The sequence below is a fragment of the Nanorana parkeri genome, unplaced genomic scaffold (assembly GCF_000935625.1).
Source record: "Nanorana parkeri isolate BGI_ZX_2015 unplaced genomic scaffold, ASM93562v1 scaffold100, whole genome shotgun sequence".
NCBI classification, from domain to species: domain Eukaryota; kingdom Metazoa; phylum Chordata; class Amphibia; order Anura; family Dicroglossidae; genus Nanorana; species Nanorana parkeri.
In genome coordinates this window covers 1,027,972-1,051,502 of record NW_017306368.1, presented here as the reverse complement: position 1 = coordinate 1,051,502, position 23,531 = coordinate 1,027,972, and the positions used below count along the sequence as shown (strand labels likewise).

At 39.6% G+C, this 23,531-nt stretch overlaps 1 long non-coding RNA gene across 1 annotated transcript; it reads right to left on the bottom strand.

Moving 5' to 3' along the window:
• Nucleotides 1-1,242: 1,242 nt before the first annotated feature.
• On the bottom strand, nt 1,243-23,067 carry LOC108784176. The gene is made up of 3 exons (XR_001941053.1): nt 23,055-23,067; nt 19,298-19,299; nt 1,243-1,318 (listed from the first exon to the last, which is right to left on the bottom strand). It is a non-coding gene; the product is annotated as an uncharacterized LOC108784176 (long non-coding RNA).
• Nucleotides 23,068-23,531: the final 464 nt, after the last annotated feature.

Below are 23,531 nucleotides of genomic sequence, written 5' to 3'. Positions count from 1 at the left end.
ATGGATCATGTTCAAGTATGGCTTCTTCTTTACATGATGGAGCTTTAACTTGCATTTTTGGATGGCACAGCAAACTGTGTTCCCAGACAGTGATTTTTGGGAGTATTCCTGAGCCCATCCAGTGATATCCATCACAGAATCATGACTGTTTTTAACGCAGTGTTGTCTGAGGGCCCCAAAATCATGGGCATCCAATAATGTGTTTCGACCTTGTCCCTTGCGCACAGAGATTTCTCCAGATTCTCTTAATCTTTTGATGACATTATGTACTATAGATAGTGATATATTTAAAGTCTTTGCAATTTTACGTTGAGGAACATTATTCTGAAATTGTTTGATAATTTTTCGATGCAGCTTTTCATAGATTGGTGAACGTCTGCCCATCTTCACTTCTGAGACACTCTGACTCTCTAAGATGCTCTTTTTATACCCAATCATGTTACTGACCTGTTGCTAATAAACCTAATTAGGTCTTCCAGCTCTTCCTTGTTAGTACCACTTACTTTGTCAGGTTTTTGTTGCCCTGTCCTAACTTTTTTGAGACGCCATCAATTTCAAAATTACCTTATTTTTTTCTTAAAATTGTAAATGTTCTCAATTTAAACATTATATGTTTTCTATTGTAAATAAAATATAGGTTTATCATAGCAATCTGTTTTTATGTAGGTTTTACACAGCGTGCCAACTTTTCTGGAATTGGGCTCTACACCCAGCATAACAATATCATTCCAAATAAGAAGACTTGATAGTGGTGAGGTGCTGTATCTATTATGTTTGCTGGGGGCTCTACAATCATTACATTTGAAGTAAAAACAATACTCTTCATTTTCATACTTGATACTGGTGATAAGTGAAAGTGGCCTGTGTTGTATAAGGTGGTCATGTGGCTTACTAATGTAATCTTTTCCTTTGTCAACAGCTCTGATTTCCGTCAAATGAAAAGGTAAAATCTAAACCTATGCAGATTTTACAAGTCACATTTGTCAAAAAAGAAAGGGATACACCTGTCATATTTATACTTACTGTGGTTGTGATAACATGATGTGCGGCTTTTGTTTGAGTGCCAGTGTAACTTGTCCCCCTTGGATAGGTTCTGGAGAGACCTGTACTTTCCTTTGCATGGACTGTGGAGCAGCTTGTTGGGGAATCGGGCGTGAAGGTAGAGCTGGAGCACCTGCACCCTGATCTCCTGTTCCAGCAGAAGATGTGCCTTGGGTTGCTCTTTCTTCACAGATTTTACCATTGGTACCAGATTTGCACACACAAAGATGTGGGCGTAAGCACATTCCACCATTCTGACAAGGCGGGGAGCAGTTTGCTGTTGAAGACAACAAAAATATGAGATCAATACAACAGAAAAAGGGAAAAAATTATGAAGTTAAAATAAACCTGTAGTGAAGGCCAAAAAAACAGCCCTAATTCATCAACCTTCAATTTCAATTGGTCCACAATAATATAAAAAAATAATGATTATTTAAAAAGAGATTTGTCCCCAGACAAAAATACCTCTGATATCACTAAAGTTTTTTGTTTTTTTTTAACTCTTGAACCTCTGGAGAGGCAGAGCCAGCTGTCAATCAGGCAGTGGGTTGCATCCCAACAATATTGTCAGGGCCTTTCCTGGCTACAGCGCGGCTCTGCATTCAGTGAGATTTGGGTCACAGGAGGACATTAGTAAAGGTCCTCCTGTGACCCTAAAGAGAAATAGAGCCTAAAAAGGTTTGGCCATAGTTCTCTTTTAAACCACAAAAGTACTATGATCTTGCTTCCTTTTTTAGACAACACTGGCAATGTAAAGTAAAAAATGCATTGGGACTGGGAAATCACACCTTTTGTACACATTATTTTGAGATGCTTTAGTCATAGAAATTATTCTGTGGTGGCATTTTGCTAATGGAATAATAAGCATTAAGCTTGGCTAATGTAAACTAAAGTAAGGGAAGAAAAAAATCTAAAAAAAGCAACCTTCAAAGCAAAACATTAAATCTGTAGTAGTAACTCCCCATATAATGTTACTAGTGTTCACAATTCAATATTTATGATGTATTATTATTAGTGTATTACAGTGTCATAATGTAACAGATTGCCCCAAACGAGCTACATGATGCTCTGGGCTGGCGCACATTGAGAAAGCATTTGCACTGACATCAGTGATTGGTCATGTACTCACATCTGCAATTAATAAAGAAGGTAAGGACATTTCTAGGCATAGATCATAATGACTAATATACAATACGCTGTACATACCAACTTTAACATTGAGTTTCCGAAATATGCGACTCAGGAGTTAAATCTTATAAATGCATTCAAGTACCTTTAACTATTAACAAAAATGTATCTTATTTGAGCATCACTCAGCTGCAGATCCCGAAATCATCTCTGAATTTGTGCTGACCCTGTCCTTCCTTCTGGAGGGTGACTCCTTTGGTTCCCCATGGTCCTTGTATGTGTTATAAAGCAGCCACCACTCCAAGCTTGAGAGTGGGAGCTCCTGCTTTCCCAATGTAAGAAAAGTAGAGAGCAATTAATGAATAGATGCTAAATGTTTCGGGTTGTGCGGGACAGTCCTGGGATTTTGGACATTGTCCTGCAGTGTTGGTGCTCCGTGAACTGTCCCAAAGGACACTGGGCATGGGGGTAGGGTTGACAACAATGCTATGAGTTATTACTGAAGCCACTAACACCAATGATTGGGATTATTATTGCTGCCACTGACATTGATGCTGGTGGTTCTTATTGCTGCCACTTACTCCACAGCTGTGGGTTATTATTGTGGCCACTAATACCAATGCTGTGGGGTTATTATTGTAACCACTGTCATCTATTGTGGGGGTTGTTATCGTAACCACTAACATTTATTGTGGGGGTTATTATAGCGACCACTGACACAGATGCTGTGGGTTTTTATCGCTGCCACTGACACCAACGATGGCACTTATTTTACTTCTCTTTAGTATGCTGCAGGCCCTATGTTGTCTCAATAATAGCAAAGCAAAGGGGAAAAGATGCCATACGCCATGAAGTGACACTCACTTTATGGACCACGCTGATGTTTTGACCACTCTTTTTGGCACATGGTACATTTTTCTTCCCAATCCTTTCAGGGTCTCTGTCCTAATTATTTTCAACAAGGGATGGCCCGATGCCAATTTTTTAAGACCAAGTACTTTCCCTCAGGTACTTGCTGATACCAATTACCGATACTTTTTCTGAAAGGGACATGTAACATTTTTTCTAAAACAATACAGACTAATGATTTTAGGGCAGTTTCTCACCAGGGCTAAAAACAGAGCTCACCAGAGCTAAATACATGTCACCAGAACTGAATACATGTCCCTAGAGCAGAATACATGTCCCTAGAGCAGAATACATGTCCCCAGAGCAGAATACATGTCCCCAAAGCAGAATACATATCATCAAAGCAGAATACATCTCACTAGAGCAGAATACATGTCCCCAAAGCAGAATACATCTCACCAAAACAGAATACATCTCACCAGAGCAGGATACATGTCCCCAAAGAAGAATACATGTCCCCAAAGAAGAATACATGTCCCCAAAGTAGAATACATGTCACCAAAGCAGAATACATGTCCCCAATGCAGAATACATGTCTCCAAAGCAGAATACATGTCCCCAAAGCCGAATACATGTCTCCAAAGCAGAATGCATGCCCCCAGAGCAGAATACATGCCCCCAGAGCAGAATACATGTCTCCAGAACAGAATACATGTGCCCAAAGCAGAAAACATGTCCCCAAAGCAGGATAAAGAATTAATCTCACCAGGCTGTGTGACATGTAGATCACTGCAGGGCTCTGCGGGCAGTTCCTATGCTGTGGAGAGTGCCGGTGTCTGGGGCTGTACTATGCTGTGTGGGGGTGTCCATGGATGTGCCTGCATGGGGAAGGAGAAGGAGATATAGAACCGGACAAGCACTGCCATGGACAGCTGCCTGCAGGTCCCCAGCAGACTGCCGAGGTCTCCACAAGCAGCAGAACTCGGACAGCTACTGCAGTTTAAAAATTTAATGGACTGGTATCGGCCTTAAGAATCGGGGCATTGTCTGCCTGGTATAGGCCCCGATACTGATACTAGTATCGGTACATCCCTATTTTCAACTGTTGGCAAATATGTTAGCATCTAAACCTATACAGACAAAGCTTGCCATAAGATATAACCCTCATATAAAAACTGTAACCCCTACGGTGAAAAAAATCTACTGTTAATGGAGATCCCATCAATCAAACCAGTAAGTGCAGGTAAGAACACATAAGTGCACATGGAATAACTTTGTGTGTTCGGCATACCATTCTGAGTAGACTACAATAGCTGCTTTCCCATTATGATTAGGATAAAGTATGTAGTTAGGTAGCATGATGTAGTGAAAAGGATGTGTATAAACAAACCTTTTTAAAATTGTCAGGTCATGCTCTCCTATTAAGGTAAGTAGGTAAGAGCAAACCAGAGACATTTTAAAACAACATTGTGCTCTTCCATTACAATTAGGTCTTCTTTAAAACATTATATTAAAGGATTTTAAAAATTCCCACTTGAAACAATATCCTGTATTTTAATGTGTATGTGTTTAAATGTCAGAGATGGACCAAAGTAATTAAAAAAATCAAACAGCATTAAAGCATCTAATTTTCTCTCCTTTTTTTTCTTAGGAAAAATTGACATAGAGAGCGCAAAGATCAGCAAAATTCAACCATGTGCATGTTACTGACAGGTTCATCTCAGGACTCTTTTCAAGAGAATGCAAAAACAATTCTGGTTTTGCAATCCTGACACACATCTGTAAGCCAATAAGGAAGTTTGGTTTAAAAACACAATTATTAGCCCTCCACTAATGGCAGGTATCCTACTGCTGTACTCTGTCCCAGAATCACAGTATTCCACTATACCTGACAACAATTGAGCTGGCCTTATAAACACTTTTTGAATTCCTTTGAATTATTTTAAGAATCATATTGAGCTAAGAGGCACAGCCTTAGTAGAAAAATGTTACTTTGCGCTGGTGTGAAATGTTTTCTCCCTCTGGAATATGATATTAAAGCTTAACCCCAGCCAGCTAACTTTTGGAGAGGGAAAAATTTAAAATGTATGTCAGGTTTTGTTTCCCTGTAGTCAAGTAGAAGGATCCTTATAAACATAATGAGGGGAATCTATCAAAACTGGAGCAGACGGAATCAGGATCAGCTGTACATGGCAACCAATCAGCTTCTCTTTTTCTTTTCCAAAGCGTAACTGAACAAACTGAAGAGAGAAGCTGATTGGCTGCCATGCACAGCTGCTCCAGATTTTGTCTGCTCCAGTTTTGATAAATTCCCCTCAATGTATAACCCTTATAAACATAATCCTTATAACTTAGGGGTCTATTCACAAAGCTGTGGAAGGATCTGGCTGTAGCTTCGGCTGATCTTTCGGCTAGCTTCGGCCCCAGGACCCCTTCGGTTCAGGGATGCTGTACGGGCTATTCACTCGCCGAAGGGCTCAGTCGAGCCAAAGACATATGCTTCGGCTCGACTGAGCCCAGGGAAAATTCGAAAATGGCCGAACGGCCAGCCACAGCCTGCTTCTGACAGCTGGGTGGAGCCAACCGTCATCTCACGGCTGGCTCCGGCCACTTGCAGAGAGATCAGTGTCCCTGGTTACCAGGTAACCAGGGACGCTGTTCTATCGTTACACTGAGAACCCGTCGGAGCTGCTGTAAAATCACAGCGGCTCCGCTGGGTTCTGTGTGTAATGACAGAAGGCGTCCCTGGTAACCATGGACACCTTCTTTCATTACACTACGGCTGCTAAGGAAACTGTGAATCCAGTGGAGCTGCTGTAAAATCACAGCGGCCCGCCGGGTTCTCAGTGTAATGACAGATGGGCGACCCTGGTTACCTGGTGGCCCATCTGTCATTACGATGAGAGCTTAGGGGAGCCGGAAGTGATATGAAAGCCGACTCTGCTAAGCTCTCATCTTAATCTAATTAAGGATGGGCTCGGGCGTGTTCGCAGCTCCAAGTGCCGAGCCCGTCAGGAAGCTGACAGCGCGCAGCGCCAATCACAGATACTGAGACATTTTTCTGGTCTGCAGCTGCAGAGATCGGGAAATGTCTCAGTGCCTGTGATTGGCGCTGCGCGCTGTCAGCTTCCTGGCGGGCTCGGCACGTGGAGCTGCGAACACGCCCGAGCCCATCCTTAATCTTAATGACAGAACAGCGTCTGCTGGTTACGAGGTAACCAGCAGACGCTGTTCTGTCATTAGGATGAGAGCTTAGCAGAGTCGGCTTTCATATCCCCGCCGGCTCCGACAAGCTCTCATTCTAATGACAGCTAGTCCCGGCCAATAGAAAACAGTTGGGCCAATCGGTTTTTTATTTTTTTTTTAAGCTCTTTTTACTGTTTTTCTATTCTGCTCGGTACCACATCGGCATTCGGCTATTCAGTCACTGCTGTTCAGCATCTATGAGAATTGCCGAACAGCAGCGAGTAGCCTGCCAGTGGTTCGGCTCAGCCGATCCAGATGTTGGATCGCCTGAGTCGAACTTCTTCTGCACTTTCGCGTCCGCCAAACATGTTGAGCATGTTCAGTTGACCCGAAGCCACCCGATGTACGGCTGATTTCAGTGTTCGGCTGAATTCACTTCGGGTCGGCTGTTCACTCGGCTGCCTACGGCAGCTTTGTGAATAGACCCCTTAGTTTTGGATAATGTGAGGAAGGGTTGGAACCTCTGAAAGGTTTATATTGTATTTAGTATATAGAGAAGCCATTGGGTAAGATATATCAAACAGGACACAAACAAGGTGCAAATCACTTTTGGGAGAAATGATTACAACTTTTTTCAGGTTATATTACTGATGGTTCCCACTGAGGGATGTCACCAGGACAAAAAGTGATGGGAAGCTTCTAGCCTATTCCAACCCTATCCATAAATAAAAAAAACAGTTTTGCCTCAAGTTGGTTTTTAAGTGTACAGATAATATACAGTAACCACGCACACAGCCCTGGGCATTTCAAACTAACCCTATAATTAAGAAATACAGAGGTTAAGCTGGCCATACACCAGTAGAATTTAGTTAGAAAAAAATTGTTTTCAGAATGCCTGTTGAATTTTCTAATAGTTAATTGATTTAAATCTTCATTTGCAACTGCAGAGAGAAAAAAATCAAAGGAGCAGGTTACTTTAAGCTGTAGTGCATGCAGCTCATGAATCTGCCTCTTTTTTATTGTTTGAGCTACAGATATGAATGTTTAAATAAAGCAACATGTGAGCCACTAATGCTATAAAAAATGGTAAATTAGGAAATTCCACTCAGAACGTACGTGAAAGCCAAACCCTGGCCAAATTCTGATTGAAATCACGCTAGTCTGTCAGAAGGTATTGCTTGCTGGGCATATGTATTTTGCAGATGACATTGGCACCGATCAGTCAAATCCAATTCCCATAAGGCTTTTGGGCCCCAACATAATATGAATAGTCACAGTATTTGTAGGTAGTGACAATGAAGCACTGCACTCCCCTGTCATTACCCATATAGCAGCACATTATGTTAAGATGTCAATTATAGTAGCGGGGTACTTTTTTTCCACGATCAAGGTAAGCCTCTATTTTATGAAGGCTGCATTTCAAAGCCACATAATTCCTGATAAAGGAAATTAGTGTCTTTAAACCTGTAACTTTTGTAATGGGCCTGAAGTGCAGCTTTAAAGCCCAAACAACTGCCTAAATATTTTTCTACATCTGAATAATGCATTGGAGGGTTAGAACCACTGCCAGGTTTGCACTGCTGTATGTTGTTCCTTTGGGGAGATGACCCTATAGTTAATAACACTGTGACACCAGAACAAAAAAATAAGGGAATGGAGGTTAGCAGGGCACTTCTGAAAACATTAAAATACTTTAGATGGAGTTAGGCTTTAATTTGGGCTTTTTATCACTTTTTGCAGCTAATGCGAGCAGTTCCCTGTAAACTCTATTTTAAGCATCACTTTTACTAAACTGCAGTGTGCAGTAGATCAGGGTTATAAATAATTTCTGATCATATGCAGGTATTGATAGAATAAATTATTTAGGAATGTGTGGGTATATTAGAATATACAGTATGCTGTGCATCTACATTTTCAGTGAGGTGGTGTTTAGAGCTTGTCACTCCACAGTGTGCAATAACTGATTTGGTAATCGAAGCAATCCACTACTGGAATGAAAAATCAGTAGTACAGTGCAGACAAGCCGGTGTGATTCGCATCTATTTAATTGGAGGGGTTTTTTCAAGTTTCTGCCACAAACAGGCATGCCTTGCTTATGACTTTTTAGGTCATAGTGTAACAGTTTGGCATTACTTTAAAAAACTATATTTACAGAGCATGTATCTTCATTTATTTTCTGTTTTTTTAAGCTCCAGGGTGGAGTTGGGAAGTCAAGGCTCCAAGATTTGTTTATTTTGGATTGCTTCTTGTCACTGATAGCATTTTTATCCAAGCACAACATCACATTTCTAACATTTTTTCCATGACTGAAAAACTGGAGGAAATTACCAACCAATGTACCTACATTAAAATCAGTACTTTTATCTGCATGTTTGTGTGGACACTATGCTGTCAGCAGTTTGAACTGATGGTAATGTTTAAAGGTAGGTTTAGAGTTTTAGAAAGAAAAAGAGGTTTAGAGTCTGGTTAAGATTGGGTAATAGTGTAAAACTTTAATAGAGGGGTTAATTTTTAGGCCTAATAACAGGGGATAGGGTTAGTAGATATTTGCTTTTAACAGGAGATACTTCAGTTTTTGCTAATATATATTTTTCAAGTCAACCAAATACATGTAGTTGCCCCAAGATAATGTAATTATTTCATTTCAGGGTTAAAGTAAACATGGTTGCCAGTGTTGAGGTCTTATCACAATTCTAGTTCCCTGGCTATTATGCTCACCTACTAGCTCCAATACTCTTTGACCTGGAAGAACGATGCAACTCAGAATGCATGGATTTAAGACTCCTTAGGCAAGGTGGAGGTTTATTATGATCCACAGTTGTATGGGATCAAGGATATTCATTAACTGGTATCAACAAATTAAAACCACTGAGAACCTTCTGGGGATCTTTTTTTGAGTGCAAGGAACCAGAGGCCTTGCTCCACTCCTTACCGGAAAGAAACCCCATATGGGTGGGTGCTCGTAGTGACCACGGACGGCACTCTGCATACCATAAGAGAAGAAATAATGTCACCAGCACACCATAGTAGTAAAGCAATACCCCCTGAGGCCCCAAAAGTGCTTGCATCGAATGGCAATGTGCCATTAAATGGACTATTGCTTTACTACTATGGTGTGCTGGTGACATTATTTCTTCTCTTTTTTGAGTGCAGATGGTATAAATTACAACTATGTTTTTAATGGCCTGTTTAATAGTAGGCCACAAAAATGCATAGGCAATGAACAACAAGGATTTTTGGAGTTCAGTTATCTTAAAAATATGGGGTGATGTGAAACATACGATGCATGTCTTCCCTGAGGGTGGGGTACCTAACTTCAAGACCATTGACAAATAAGAGATCCTGTCAAAACACGTTAGAGCATTACTGTGTGGTCTGGTTATGAGTAATATCATATACCAAAAATGTGATGTCCAAACAGGGATGCTGTATATTCCGCTTTACAGATTACCCTTACGCTACTGTAACTGGAAAATGGGTTATTTATTTTTTTGTCATCAATTTCTTGTTTATGGCTTACAGTTTTATAATGTAAACATTTATATCTACTCTAGAAAACATATCAAATATTACATTTTGAATCTATTCCTATCCTGTACACCAATATCTGTATTATGTACTAAAATGCTATGCATAGTCCAGAATATCTCTTTCAATTTTCAATTAGTATTTTTGTACCTTTTATACCAAGTGTTTTCACTACTTGGTGACATACACCTATATTTGTCTAAGTCCAGTGACTTACACACGTGGCTCCTGACAATATTCTGGCTGCCAGAAAACTTATGGCTTTATCACTTGTTGGTCTTATTTACTTACAGGAGTTGTGTTATTTTTCTCATAATATGTACATTGCTGCTGTTTTTCCATGTAATGTTTCACTACAGCCTGCCCATGGATGTGCAGGTGTTGTAGGTTTCTATGAGATTTGCCAGCCTTTATGATGTTATCTTCATGAATGAGGTACTGCAATTTAACTTCCATCCTGTTATTAATTAATTGAAGCACTGCATTTCTTGGCTAGTGTTGTGTTATGACTCCTGTCAGTTTACATAAAGTGTTCTTTAGCAAGTGACCTGATCTCTATGACTTAGTTACCTGTGTCATACACTAAATATTGGCAACAAGGGTGGCAAATGTTCTAAATCTGCTTGCAAATGGACTGTTTGAAGTGGCTTATGATGCCACTGGCTTCATATTGTGAGAAGTGAAAACAAGACTTTCATTTCTACTTCGCAAACAACTAGAGTGGCTCTGTCTGCACAAAAGAGCTCTACTGAAGTTCAGGGCATTAGAATTGGGGATTGTATAGATTATAACACATAATAAATGAGTACTTTAAACCAAAAATGAATATTCCTTTATAAAAGTATATGTTTAGACAAGCTGCACAAGAATTAGGGGAATAACTGGCAGTTGCTTAGTCAAAAGGCACAAGAATTAGGGGGAACAACTGACAATTGCACTATATTGCCAGAAGTATGTAGACACCCCTGCAAATGACTGAGTTCCCAGTGAATAGTATTGTTTCCAGTGAAGGATGCTGTTAATGCTGCAGCATACAGTACAGAAATTTTAATGGACAATCTTTGTTTCCCACCTTGTGGCAACAGTGTGGAGAAAGTCCTTTTGTGTTTCATGACTGTGCCCACTGCACAAAACTAGGTTTATAAAGACATGATTTGACAAGTTTAGTGACAAGGAGCTTGTGTGGCCTGTACAGAGTACTGGCCTTAAAGTGGGCCTTAACCCATGTCTTTAAAATAACAACAAACACACCTTTAGAATGTTTGGAAATAACAATCTACAAACAAATAATTTTAGATAATTCCAGGCTTGTATTCTTTGAATATAGCTTATTTGTCTTTTCTTCCCCAGTCTTCTGACAGTGGCCATGTTTACTAAGTGCAGATTACTAGCTCTCCTTTTACTTCCTGGATTTCTGGCACATGTGACTAGGCATGTGACTAGGACATGTGGCCATGCACATCATCTCAGGGGAGGAAAATGCCTTTCCCTGAGATCTCGTGAGATTACAGATGAGATTTCCCAGAAATGCTCTGCTGATGACAAGGCAATCCCAGTGTGCATTGCTTAGGCAAAATTAAGCCATTTTGACCTTTTGCCCTTTCAAAGCAGGAAGTGAATGTTCTGCAAGTGTAAGTATTCCAAAATCACAGCATTTTACACCCGACATGTCTGTTATTATTAATAGAAATAACTGAATTCAAATCTTTGAGAACTAGGGAAAAGCCAGCAGGTTCAGGTTTTTAATATTTTGTTTCTGTCCCATATACATTGCCATTGTGGAGCATTTTAAATTGTGTAGATTGCATATTCATTTTCTACATTAGCTTCACTACTTTCATTTATATTCAATGAACTAAAGAATACATTTAAATGTATGTAAACACAAATAAGTAAATTATTATAATAAGTAATTTTCTCTATTAAATATACCCTTGCAATGTTATTTATTATATTTAGTGGTGATAAATAACCATTGATCCTGAAGCAACAAATGCCAGCACTGCACACCAACTGGCATTTGTTGCTTTATACACTTTTATTTCACTGATATACTGGATTTGCTGTGAATTTTAATAAAGTCTGCAGTATTGGAATTCTCTGGATAGTGCGGTCTGTTTGGATACTGCCTTAGTCTCCAAATGATGTAGTTGCATTGTCACCCTCCTGTGTGCACTCCTGTTTGAGTATACAAGTAAAATAATAGATTTTTGCATATTCTTAATTATGTCCGCTGCTAAAAGCAAGAGGATGTAAAGGGTAGTGTCAATCAGCTGTTACTTTTTGTGCCCTTTGATATAAGAAGTTTACAGTCTAATACAAGCTGGTTTAAAAGTTTATTTGCTGGCTCTTAAAAAAATTACCATCTAGGATTCAGATATGAAAGTCAGAGATTACTCATTTTAAAAAAACAAACCTATTTATGTATGCGTTTTTTTAACTTGAACAGGCCAATGCAGCCAACAAGTACTTAATAAATCTAAAGACTGAGCTGGCTTGGCCCACAAAATTACTTCATAACAATTTGTAGATAGTGTGCTTGTTTTAGTACTTATAAGGCCTTATGGAAAGAAGCTGGATGAATGGAAAGTGTTTTCCATAAAATCACTCAGGTGCTTGATTTAGGTTTCCAATAGGAAAATGCTGGTATCTGGTTGCTATGGAAAACATAGGCACTTTGCTTTCCATTTCTTCAGTCAGTATACAGGAATCCCAGCATTCATCGTCTAGCTAATATGTGTATTAAATATTGTAAAATGGAGTCAAGAATGCTCTCTTAACACACTCTTTGAGTGAACCTTTTTATCTGTGATCTGACACACTAAACATTATTTTTCAATATTATAAATACAATAATTAATTAAAAAAATGATATTGCCAGGGAATATGACATTCTAGTAGCTACAGTTGTGTTCTGTGGTTTAAATCTACAGAGACTTCACCCAAAATAAAATCACATTTAGCATCTCTTTCTTCTTTTTCTTCCTGTGGAAGAAAGGTTATAAACATTATTTAACGTATTGGATGTAATCCATGTTTCTGCATCTTTTCAATGGCTTTTCTGTTGATTCTTATGGGGAAATTAATCTCTTTTTATTGCCAAGCTGGATGTGTAGAATCACACGGCTTGCTGAGGTGGAAAGTGCTTGAGGTTCATGTTTGTAGATGGAGTAAAAAATGCTTTGACCAGCATGTCCAAGGATGAATGAAAGCATAATGATCCAAAAGCCAGGTATATTTTTGTTTTTACATACTATTATGCAGAGTCGTAAACACTTACTCAACCCTTGTTATATTCAACAGTATGCAACATGTAAAGTATTTTTTTTCTCTTTTAAACCAGAAAACATGGTTCTCAGGTAATAACACTGGAAATATCCGTAAGTTAGATACTACAGAAATATTTTAAGACCCACTAGCTACCTGACTCCTTGGATTTGAGAGGCCCTGCATTTTTCAAATGCTCTGCTATGCTTTTCTGTGGTAGACAATTACTTCACTGCATTAAAGTAAAAATGCATACTGTCAGACAAGATGTTACAAAAATCTCTGAGATGCTCAGCAAGATCTTCTGTTGAGTGTAGAAGGTATGAGAAAAGAGTAAAACTAACAAAGTAACACTTGTACAAAATGAGCAGCGTTCGGCTTCCCTGCTCTAGATTTAGCCCTGCTTGCCCAAAGCAGGGCTAAATGTAGAATAAAACATGTCGCGGGTGTCGGGATATAGGAATTTCACACCCATGCTGCCCCTCTACTCCCTGCTGCCCCGAGGCCGGGCCTCGTGGCCTTGTGGGAAATCCTGCCCTGTTAGTGCCTTGAAGAAGGTCTTTGGCAGGGGAAGAACCGGGGTGGTTAACCTAGGGTACCCAGGGATGGATTTACTCTGTCTGCTGTCCCAAGGCCAGGTTGCTCAATGCGCCCCCCCCCCCTCGTCATGGTGGTGCATGGGACAGACCTGCAGGCTGCATCCAAGTGATCTCAGCAACATTGCCGAGATCACTTGTACAAAACGAGCAGCGGCTTCCCCGCTCTACATTTAGCCCTCCTTGCCCAAAGCAGGGCTAAATGTAGAATAAAACATGTTCCGGGTGTCGGGATATAGGTATTCCACACCCCTGCCGCCCCTCTACGCAGAGACCGGGCCTCTGTGGCCTTGTGGGAAATCCGGCTATGTGCGTGCCTTGAAGAAGGTCTTTGGCAGGAGAAGAACCAGGGGGGTGAACCTGCCTCTAGGCTGTGCTCTGGTGCTTTTGTCTGCTATGGCACAAGTTTCACAACTGAACTATATCTGAATTCACAAAATAAAACAAGAGAAAACCAACTTCTTTAATTTAAGCCTAATGTAATCAATGCCAAATTTAAAGAGGCTCTGTAGAAACAAAATTAAACAATTGCTGCAGGTATACATTGCAGGCATATAGAGATCCCTGAACATATCTGCTTCAAAAAGCCTACACATACTAAAACATTCAGCATTGGTACAAAATTCCTGACATAATCATACCGCCAGGGAGGTTAAAAGTCAGCATGCTTACTATTGCTATTGTAATTTTTTTTGAAGAGCACAATGGATTTCACTATTTTTATTCATGCATTTCAATATTTAACATGCAGTGAATGCACCCTAATGGAAGGCTAAACGTTTTGATGCATTCATAGCAATTTGTAAGTTCTAAAGTATACAGGCGTCACCGCCACCATAAGAATGAATAAGCTTTACAGTGATTACACATCAAAAACCTGGTTGTGAAATGGCACATCTAAAAAAAAGCACCTGCAGTCCTGCGCCTGTACCAGCCCTAAGTGTTCCATTATAAAACATACAGCTTCTAGCACTGCATGTCAGTTCTAGCACAAGACCCCATGTATGAGAGCTAAAATATATTTACAGCAATATATTTGTGATAAAAAAAAATTACCATACTTCCTTGAATCATGTTGAGGGGAATTTATCAAAACTGGAGCAGAGAAAATCTCGAGCAGCTGTGCATGGCAACCAATCAGTTTCTATCTTTAATTTTCAAATCTTAACTGAACAAACTGAGGAGAGAAGCTGATTGATTGCCATTGGTAACTGCTCCAGATTCTATCTGCTCCAGTTTTGATTAATTCCCCTCGGTGTGTTTAACACTTGGATGCCTTTCTCCCCTAAAACCTACCTTCTGGGTCTACCACCAAAAGACTTTCCTAAATCAACCAAAAAATTATCAACACACATACTCATGGCAGTGAGATAACCCCCAATCACCCCAACCCTCGTGGAACTACACACAAGGAACTGTGATGTTCAGTCAATGGAATATCTTATAGCCCACTTCCATCAATTAATAGGTAAATATAACAAAGTCTGGGAGCTGTGGCATCTTATAGAGAATGTTACATGAACCCTGAATGAAATGAACGCACTGTGTGACTAACCACTTAGAGTGGTCACAACACCTTCTCCTTATCCTTCTCTGTACCTCATATTCCCTTCTATCACTCTTCTCCTTCTCTTACTTTGCTCTCTCAACCCTTTCAAGCGATCTCACACTTACAGCATTAATTAACAGTATCCCTTAACCCCCTAGGTGAGAAAGAGGATTTTTATGAAGTGATAAAATTATCCAAGCAAGACTCAAAATGAGCAGGGAGATGATCCAAGAATGGTCTGCCTAGCTTTGCTGGGTAGCGGAGATGTGCCAATCACAAAAGTAGAGCTGCAGCTAACGATTATTTTCAAAATTGATTAGTTAGCCGATAATTACGTTCGATTAATCGGTTAATCGGATAAAAAATAAAATACATTTTAAAAAATGGCTCCAGTGATGGACTACTAGTTTGTATTGAGAGTGTAGTCCATGACAGGAGCAAGCTTGGAGCGGTGAAAGTAAAAAAGAAAAAATTATACAGCAATGAATGCAGAATGGCACCGGCTATAGAGGACTACAAAACCCAGCAATACATTATACAGCACAATGCAGAATACCACCAGCTATAGAGGCATACAACAAATCCCAGCAATAGTACATTATAGCTGGTGGTATTCTGCATTGCGCTGTATAATGTACTATTGCTGGGTTTTGTAGTCTTCTATAGCTAGTGGTATTCAGCATTGCAACATTAGAGGAATACAAATCCCAGCAATACATTATAGAGCACCATGTGTGGGAAAGTGCAGGCTTACCTGTCTATCGGCGGCTGTCATCCCCCCACACCTGCTCCTCCTTACTACTTCTCCCCACGTCCCTGTGCCGATCGTGGATGTGGGCGGTCGGTGAACGTGAGGCGGGGAGGAGATGCGGCGTGTGGAGCGTGGATACAGGCGGGTCTGGCAGCGGCGAACGTGAGGTGGGGGGGAGGAGAGGCGTGCAGCGTGTGTGGAGCCGTAAACAGGGCCAACCAATCAGAAGCCGATTAATCGATGATTGAAAAAGTTGACAACTTTTTCAATAATCGATTATAATGGATTATGTCGATTAGTAGCTAAATAACATTACAAGGCCTTGGCACATAAAGCAGTAAACAGTATATGCATTTCAACTTTTTATCTAGCTGACAATCTGGCTTGAATACTATACAGAAATCGTAAACCTTTGACATATATTTAAAATGCAACATATCACTAAAGAAAGTTTCCATTTGAATAGATTCCAGCATGTATACGAGTGCCTTGAAAGATTTGAGTGTCTAATATATACAAATGCATCATTCTGGCAAACTGCTAAGTAAAAGTCTAGCTAAAATGTAATGTGGAATTCAAACTTGCTGTGCCTTGGCTGTATCCTAAATCCCAAGGCGAAAATCATAATCACTGAGAAATATAAACATTGTGAGGCTTCGACCTTCTACTTAGCAGTTTTCCTAAGAATTGGGGTCACAATTCCAATTTAGCTGAGCCTGGTGAGATGAGATGCTGTTAATTAATGTACTTAATCAGGTTCTCTGCAAACAACGTATGTACGTAACAAATGTTATATGATTTACAGTAATGAACCTCTGTTACTGTGTCCCAGAGAAGCAACACAGGGTTTACTAAATACCTTAGCTGTAGCTAGTGACCTGAGCAAGCAACCAAATAGTTGTGTTGTACAAGGTCTAGATTAACAGAAGTACATCAGTAAGCTCCATAATGTATCATGGCATGCCGAATGATTTGCCAAGTGTTCGCCAAATGTTGTTGCGGCATTGACCAGCTTTAATGAGTAAGGTGAAACAGATCTGTCCTACATGATAAGGGCATAGGCAGCTAAGCTGAACCTCTTACTTACACATTTATATGTCAATATCCATAGATATCCATTATCTATGTTCTGTAACTTTATTTAAAGTATAACTTTTCTTCTTACTACGTAACTGTAAAGTTTAGGTTGTTTTTTTCTTAGTTTTGGATAGAGTGGGAAATGGTTGGAACACCTGTCATGTTTTCATTGCTGTCTGTGTGCCCGTTAGGGTCTTGGTGACCATTATCACTAAAATCTTCCATTGGAGGCACTAATTCTGGTGACCTTGCTGACCACCAGGGATTTCCCTCACTTTGGAGGGATTTACTCTTACTTCCTGTTGTGGCTATTGGACAAGACGTAAAGGCAAATATCCCCAATGGTCCACAGATGGCAAAAAACGTTGATAGGGGTTGTAACCCTCCCTTACTCTATCCAAAACTAAAGAAAAATATGTTTTTGCTTCAGTTCTACTGTAATACATTCTCCCTTCTCTCTGTTTACCTTTTTTACTCTTTTGTTCATACCTCAGTGCAGTAGCTAAAGACTCCAATCCCATTTAGCAATCTTGTCCTCTTCTGAGAAGACAGTGCCTTACATCACTGTGCATGAGCAGCATTTCCTATAAGGCCTATGGAGAAAAGCCACACATGGGCAGTTCCACATGGGCACACTGTTTTTATGAGGACAAGAGCCCCCTAGCATAGACTGCAGCTCCTGTGCTGGGTCACTTGCTAAACTGAAGTAGTGAAGTAACAAGGAGATATAACAGTAATGGGGAGCAAGGATTGCTCTCAGACTAAAGTAGTTTCAATTGTTGCTTAGTAGTGGAACATGGAGCTCTGCAATAGAGGGAAGTTTCAGCATGCTGCCCTCCAAAAAATATACTTTATTTGTGTATCACTTGGCTGTAGGTCCTTAAATCATCTCTGAATTCATGTTGACACTGTCCATCTTTCTGGAGGGTGGCTATTTTTTTTCCCATGGTCCCTCTGTGTGTTGTAAATTAGCCACCGCTCCAAGCAAACTTCTGTGATGGACTACAAACTCCTAATTATTTTACAAATTTGTATTGAATTTTTAATCCATCACATGAGTGAGCTTGGGGCAGTGGCTACTTTACAACATACACAGGGGGAACAAAAGTAGTCACCCTCCAGAAAGAAGGACAGTGTCAGCACCAATTCAATTCCGATCTGAGGATCTACAGCCAAATGATACATAAATAAGGTACATTTTTGTTAATAGTTAAGGTACTTGAATGCATCATTAAGATTTAACTCCTGAGTTTAGTGTCACTTTAAGTTCCCAAGAAAGGTAAACAAGGTCATCTTGCATGTTCCAACATATTTCATAAGTGAGCATAAGACTTCAAACTGTGTCCCAAGTAGAAACAAACAAAAAACTGACATCTGCAATCTGTCTGTCTGAATTACAATGCTATGTCCGCACTACTTTCAATAACAAGAGAACAAAAAAATGCAAAATTTCGATACAAGTCAGACCGGTATTTGTCCACATTATCCACTAGAGGGAGAAACATGCACTTGTAAGATTAATCCCTATCATTCATGTGGTTTGTGGATAAAATACTGTCTGGGCTTCTTCTGATAATTAAAGGCCATTCAGTGTTTTTGTGTATGTGTTTTGGAAAGCTAAGAATGCTTGGCTTTTCTCTATGGATTTATCTATGGTTTTAGCAAGGGAAGCGTTAATTTTTTAAGTAAGCACCTGCACATTGCAAAACCTATTATTATTATTATACAGGATTTATATAGCGTCAACAGTTTGCGCAGCGCTTTACAATATAGGGCAGACATTACAATCACAAGACAATTCAAGACAAGATGGTAAGGACCTATGACCCAGTTGTTCGGAAGACTATCAGAAACGTTCTATTCTTGCAGACAGTAAAATGATTAATGATGCAGCACTGTAAACATGAGCAGAACGTGAAAAAACTGATAAAACTATACATGATGTGCTATTCTGGAGAAGATATACAAAAAGAAAGCTTTAACTTTATCAGGATAAGTGTTAAAAACAAATCTAGGACAGGATAACTTGTACACACAACTGAACTTTTTTTTTATATGTCAGCACAGCAATCAGTGATGATAACCAAAATGCAGTAATCCATAGAAATCAGTCAGCTTTCAGCAATTTATGTAAAATCAAATCAAATCTTGTCTCTTTAATTCAGTGCACGGTCTTTTTGAAAATTACAAATAGTGCAATTAGAAATAGCAAAGGACTACTGGATTATAACCTTTGAGTCACGTGAAACAACAACCTGATAAGCCATGGCTAAAGGTACCTAATGACAAGATATGACAATTATTTTTGGCTAGCGTGGAGTACACGTCTTACATCTGTGGAACCTTGTTGATGCCACAGTTGGGGTAAACAAGCCAATACATAGGATAGAAAATCTGTTCCAATCACTTTGATAAATTTGCACCATCCCCATACTCTATGCTTTTATTTTTTTCCCTATTTACATTACACTGTAAAGTCAGGGAAGCCAGCATTGCCCATTATTGGAACTCTCTATGCTCTCAATATGCCCTGAAGGTCGTAATGTTGTGGTTGTATTATACATGCATGAATAACTGCCATTGTAAGTCTATAGGTTGTTTTATTACATTTCTACAAGTTAGAGATTCCCATAACCTGAAGTGGTAGCATGGAAAAGAATCTCTATGTTGAGATTTCCAAAGGACCTCTGTTGTGACAACATAACAGCTTTAGAGGTTTTTGTATACCTCAGTGTCCTGATGCTGCTGACATTAATGAGGTTGGGATAGGAGATAAAAGAATTTATAGGGTACTACTATATTTTACATAAAACCATTTCTCTTTGCACTGCCTTTTTGAAAATGCTTGTACTGTGTGATGATATTAAACTTTCTCCAAGTAAAGTTTGTTTTCTTAAATACACCTCAGCTGAGATATTCCTGGAATTCTCCACTGGTCCACTTCCAGACATCTGGTACATTTCTGCAATGGCAATAATAGTGATTGTGCAAACATGACCCCGATATGGGGACACTCAAGAAAGTATACAACTCTTCCAAGGATTTTCCTTTTTGGAAAATAAAACTACTTATAATCCAGGGATTTACTATTTTTTTTAAATATTACCTTATTGTCATTATCAAAGTTCAACTACTCATAAAATTATCTTCTACTGCAAGAATGTATGCCTTTACAATAACAGTTAGTACAATCAGTGTACGCCTTTAGGAAACTATTATTAAGAGTACTTAAGGTGCAGACCTGTACAAATGTAATGGCCATTCAAAGTAGCTTCCACTTGTCGGGGTGCAAGAACTTGTTTTAAGTGATCAAAAGCAGGTGTTTTCCTTCTCCCTGTCAACAACAGGCAAAGCTTTTTATTATATATATATATATAGATAGATAGATAGATAGATAGATAGATAATTCTTATCTTATGATAGTTGCCGCTTGAAACCGCAGATTAGGGATTCCTGCTGCAGAAAACCAAAGTACCTGACGCAGGAATCACTAATCACACCTGAAATATAGGGGTGAATGGGGCCTAATATACACTGAGTGGCCAGATTATTATGACCACCTGACGTTTGTAGGCAAATTAGCTATAATTAGCTATAATTTCGCGCTGAAGTTGCTAGAGGGCCAGACCATTATAAATAGGGAAGCAGGTTGTTTACCACGACAGAAGAAGTGATTTGTTTCTGAAGATATGGATAAACAACGCAATTTAATAGCCTTTGAACGTGGGATGATTGTTGGCGCTCGGAGCCATGGAGCGAGTATCAGCAAAACAGCAGAATTCGTTAAATGTTCAAGAGCAGCTGTTGTTAAAGTGTTTAAAGACTGGACTGTCAGCCGAAAATCTGGGTCTGAACGTGCGAATTGTGGCCGTCACCGACTAGTCAATGTTAGCGCAGAACGGAGAGTGGCAAGACTGGTACAAGACAACAGAAGGGCAACAGTGCAGTGTCAGATTCCTCGCATCACCTTTCAACATCTCGTGGAGTCATCTCGTGGCCCAATGAAGTACTGATGGGGTGGTCATAATAATCTGGCCACTCAGTGTACACATACACTAATACGGAGCCGTGTCAGAATAGAAAAAAAAATGTTTTGCCCATTGGAATGCATTGCTAGATTCCTATTGGCTATTTCAATTTGCAATAGCCAATAGTAAACTAGCATTGTACCCACCCTCTGCTGCAGTTCTCCATCAGGTCCATCAGCAGAGGGCAGGTACAAGAGCAGCAAGAAATATGTAACTATTAGGGCTTGTTCCCACCATGTCCGGATCATTTCCAGACCAGAACAGTTTGTTCCCGGACCAAAAAAGCATCCCAATGTATCCCTATGTTATTTCTGGGCTCTGTTTACACCAGCGCAGTCAGTTCCAGACCAGACAAAAAAAATTCTGCTTGTCTCATTTCCCCTGGTCTGGATTGCACTGGAACGCATGGAAATGCATGAAAAATGCATACAAACACATGCAAACGCACTGGACCGCACCTGAAAGCCCATTTTAAGCTAAAAAAAACCACACTGGAACGTGGCAAAAATGCACTGCGTTTGCAGATCTGCTCCAGGCATGGTGTGAACATAGCCTCAAGGAATAAAGTCTTAAAACTTACCTAAAATCAAAGTTTATGTAAGCTTTATGATAAGGGAGGCATTAGAAGGGTTGAAAGCAACATTAGAATCAACACAAAATGCGCTCTCTAACAGGGAGATCCTGCGATAATCAATTTTCTGGTTATATAAACCTAACCAGAATTAGCTCAAGTGCTCTACAGCTGCTTTGCAATGTAGACACTGTAAGTCCACTTTGAAAGGGTACTGTTGATGTCAACCCCTCAGTGCACACAGCATTAAGCCAGTACTAGATCTCTTGGGCATCCCCTTGACAGGTAATTTCATAGGCCCTTGGTAATATTACCTTGACAGGACCACTCTTGCTTTCGTGGAAAGCCAGTGGTCTGGAGTTTCACAACATTAAAAAGTCTGCAACAACCAGCTGCTGATGATTGTGCCTGTTAAGTGCCTACATCAATTCTGAAATTCCACAAACACTTTGGGGTTGATTCAGTAAAGGCAAATAGGCTGTTTAATGTACAAGGGCATTTTAACTTTGCAAGGGAATGTTATCTTAGCTTAGTGAATATGGTAGAAATTAACTTTGCAAAGAATACCTAATCACATGCAAGAGCAATTTTTAAAAAAACAGGATTTTTGCTTGTACATGATTGTATGATGGAAGTCATAAATGCTTCATCTCATCTACGAAGCTAAGGGAGAATTCCCAAGTGAAGAGCCTGTTTGCCTTTAGTAAAACGTTAAAAGTTTGAGTACACCACCTTTTATCAATTTAGCATGTGTTTGTTTGCTGCTGTTATGCCTTTTAACAAATAAAGTACTAGATGGAAGGATCCCCTTGCGAGTGCCGATTTTTAACTATTGCTCAGTGAAGGCTCTGGCGGAAGCTTTCCCAGGCACCGAGGTTTAAGCAGCGCGACTGGAGACAAGAGAGTAGGGCTGCTCAATGTGTTTAAACTGCAACACCTTTTATTCTATTTATATATCAAGCCCTGATGAAGGAGACACTCTTAAGCCATGAAAAAGTGTTAGATACACATGTAGATTTTGCTTGAATCTTTTTTCATCGAATACATTATTTATTTGAAAAATTTTTCAATACAAAAAAGGTAAATGAGCAATGAAAACAAAGAATACGATGCACCAATCATTTCAAACATCTCCGTATAATATAAACCTGATAAGCAAATAATAGTGTGATATTACCATAAGGGCACAATTAATAACATCAGTTAGTTATGAGATTCATTGCAAAAATGGTATCTAAGTAAGTAGATAATAAGCAAAGAAAGAGAGAAAAGGTGAGAAATAGAGGAAAGGAGAGCAAAAAGAAAGGGAGGTCCAGTTCCCCCGGGTCCAGCTTGGGTTTAGATTCAAACAAAATAGTAAAACATGATAACAGGACAGTTCCCACAATCAGTTCCGAATCAGAGCTAAAAGACAGCCAAGCTTCCCACACTTTGTCGTAAAGAGCAACAGTATTATTCAATCTAGCTGTTAGGTACTCCATACTCTGTACATCGTTAATGCGAGAGATCAATTCAAATTTAGACGGTGGAAGCGTACGTTTCCATTGAAAAGCTATAAGACAACGGGAAGCCGTCAAAATATGACTCACTAGCTTCCGACAATGTTTACGTAGGTGAAAGTATGGAAGATCCAACAAACAGTGAATGGGTAACAAAGGTAGAGTGGAGAATTGCTTGAATCTTTTAAGAAAATAAATACTATTGGGCTCAAAACTTTGGGGTGACCATCAAGTGTTTTCTCCTTCTTAAGTTTCAATTCAAAGAAGTCTAAAAAGCTCTACAAAAGGGCTGCCAGCCCAGTGTCAAAAAGGGCCCAGATCACCAACTCCACTCCACTCTGTAATAACACAAAAATTACTTTGGGGATCACCTAGCCTACCCATCTCTCCAAGTGCTGTGCTTCCAAAATAGTGGACCTGAATTTCAATGCATTAAAAATCAGTATCAAACAACCTGTGCA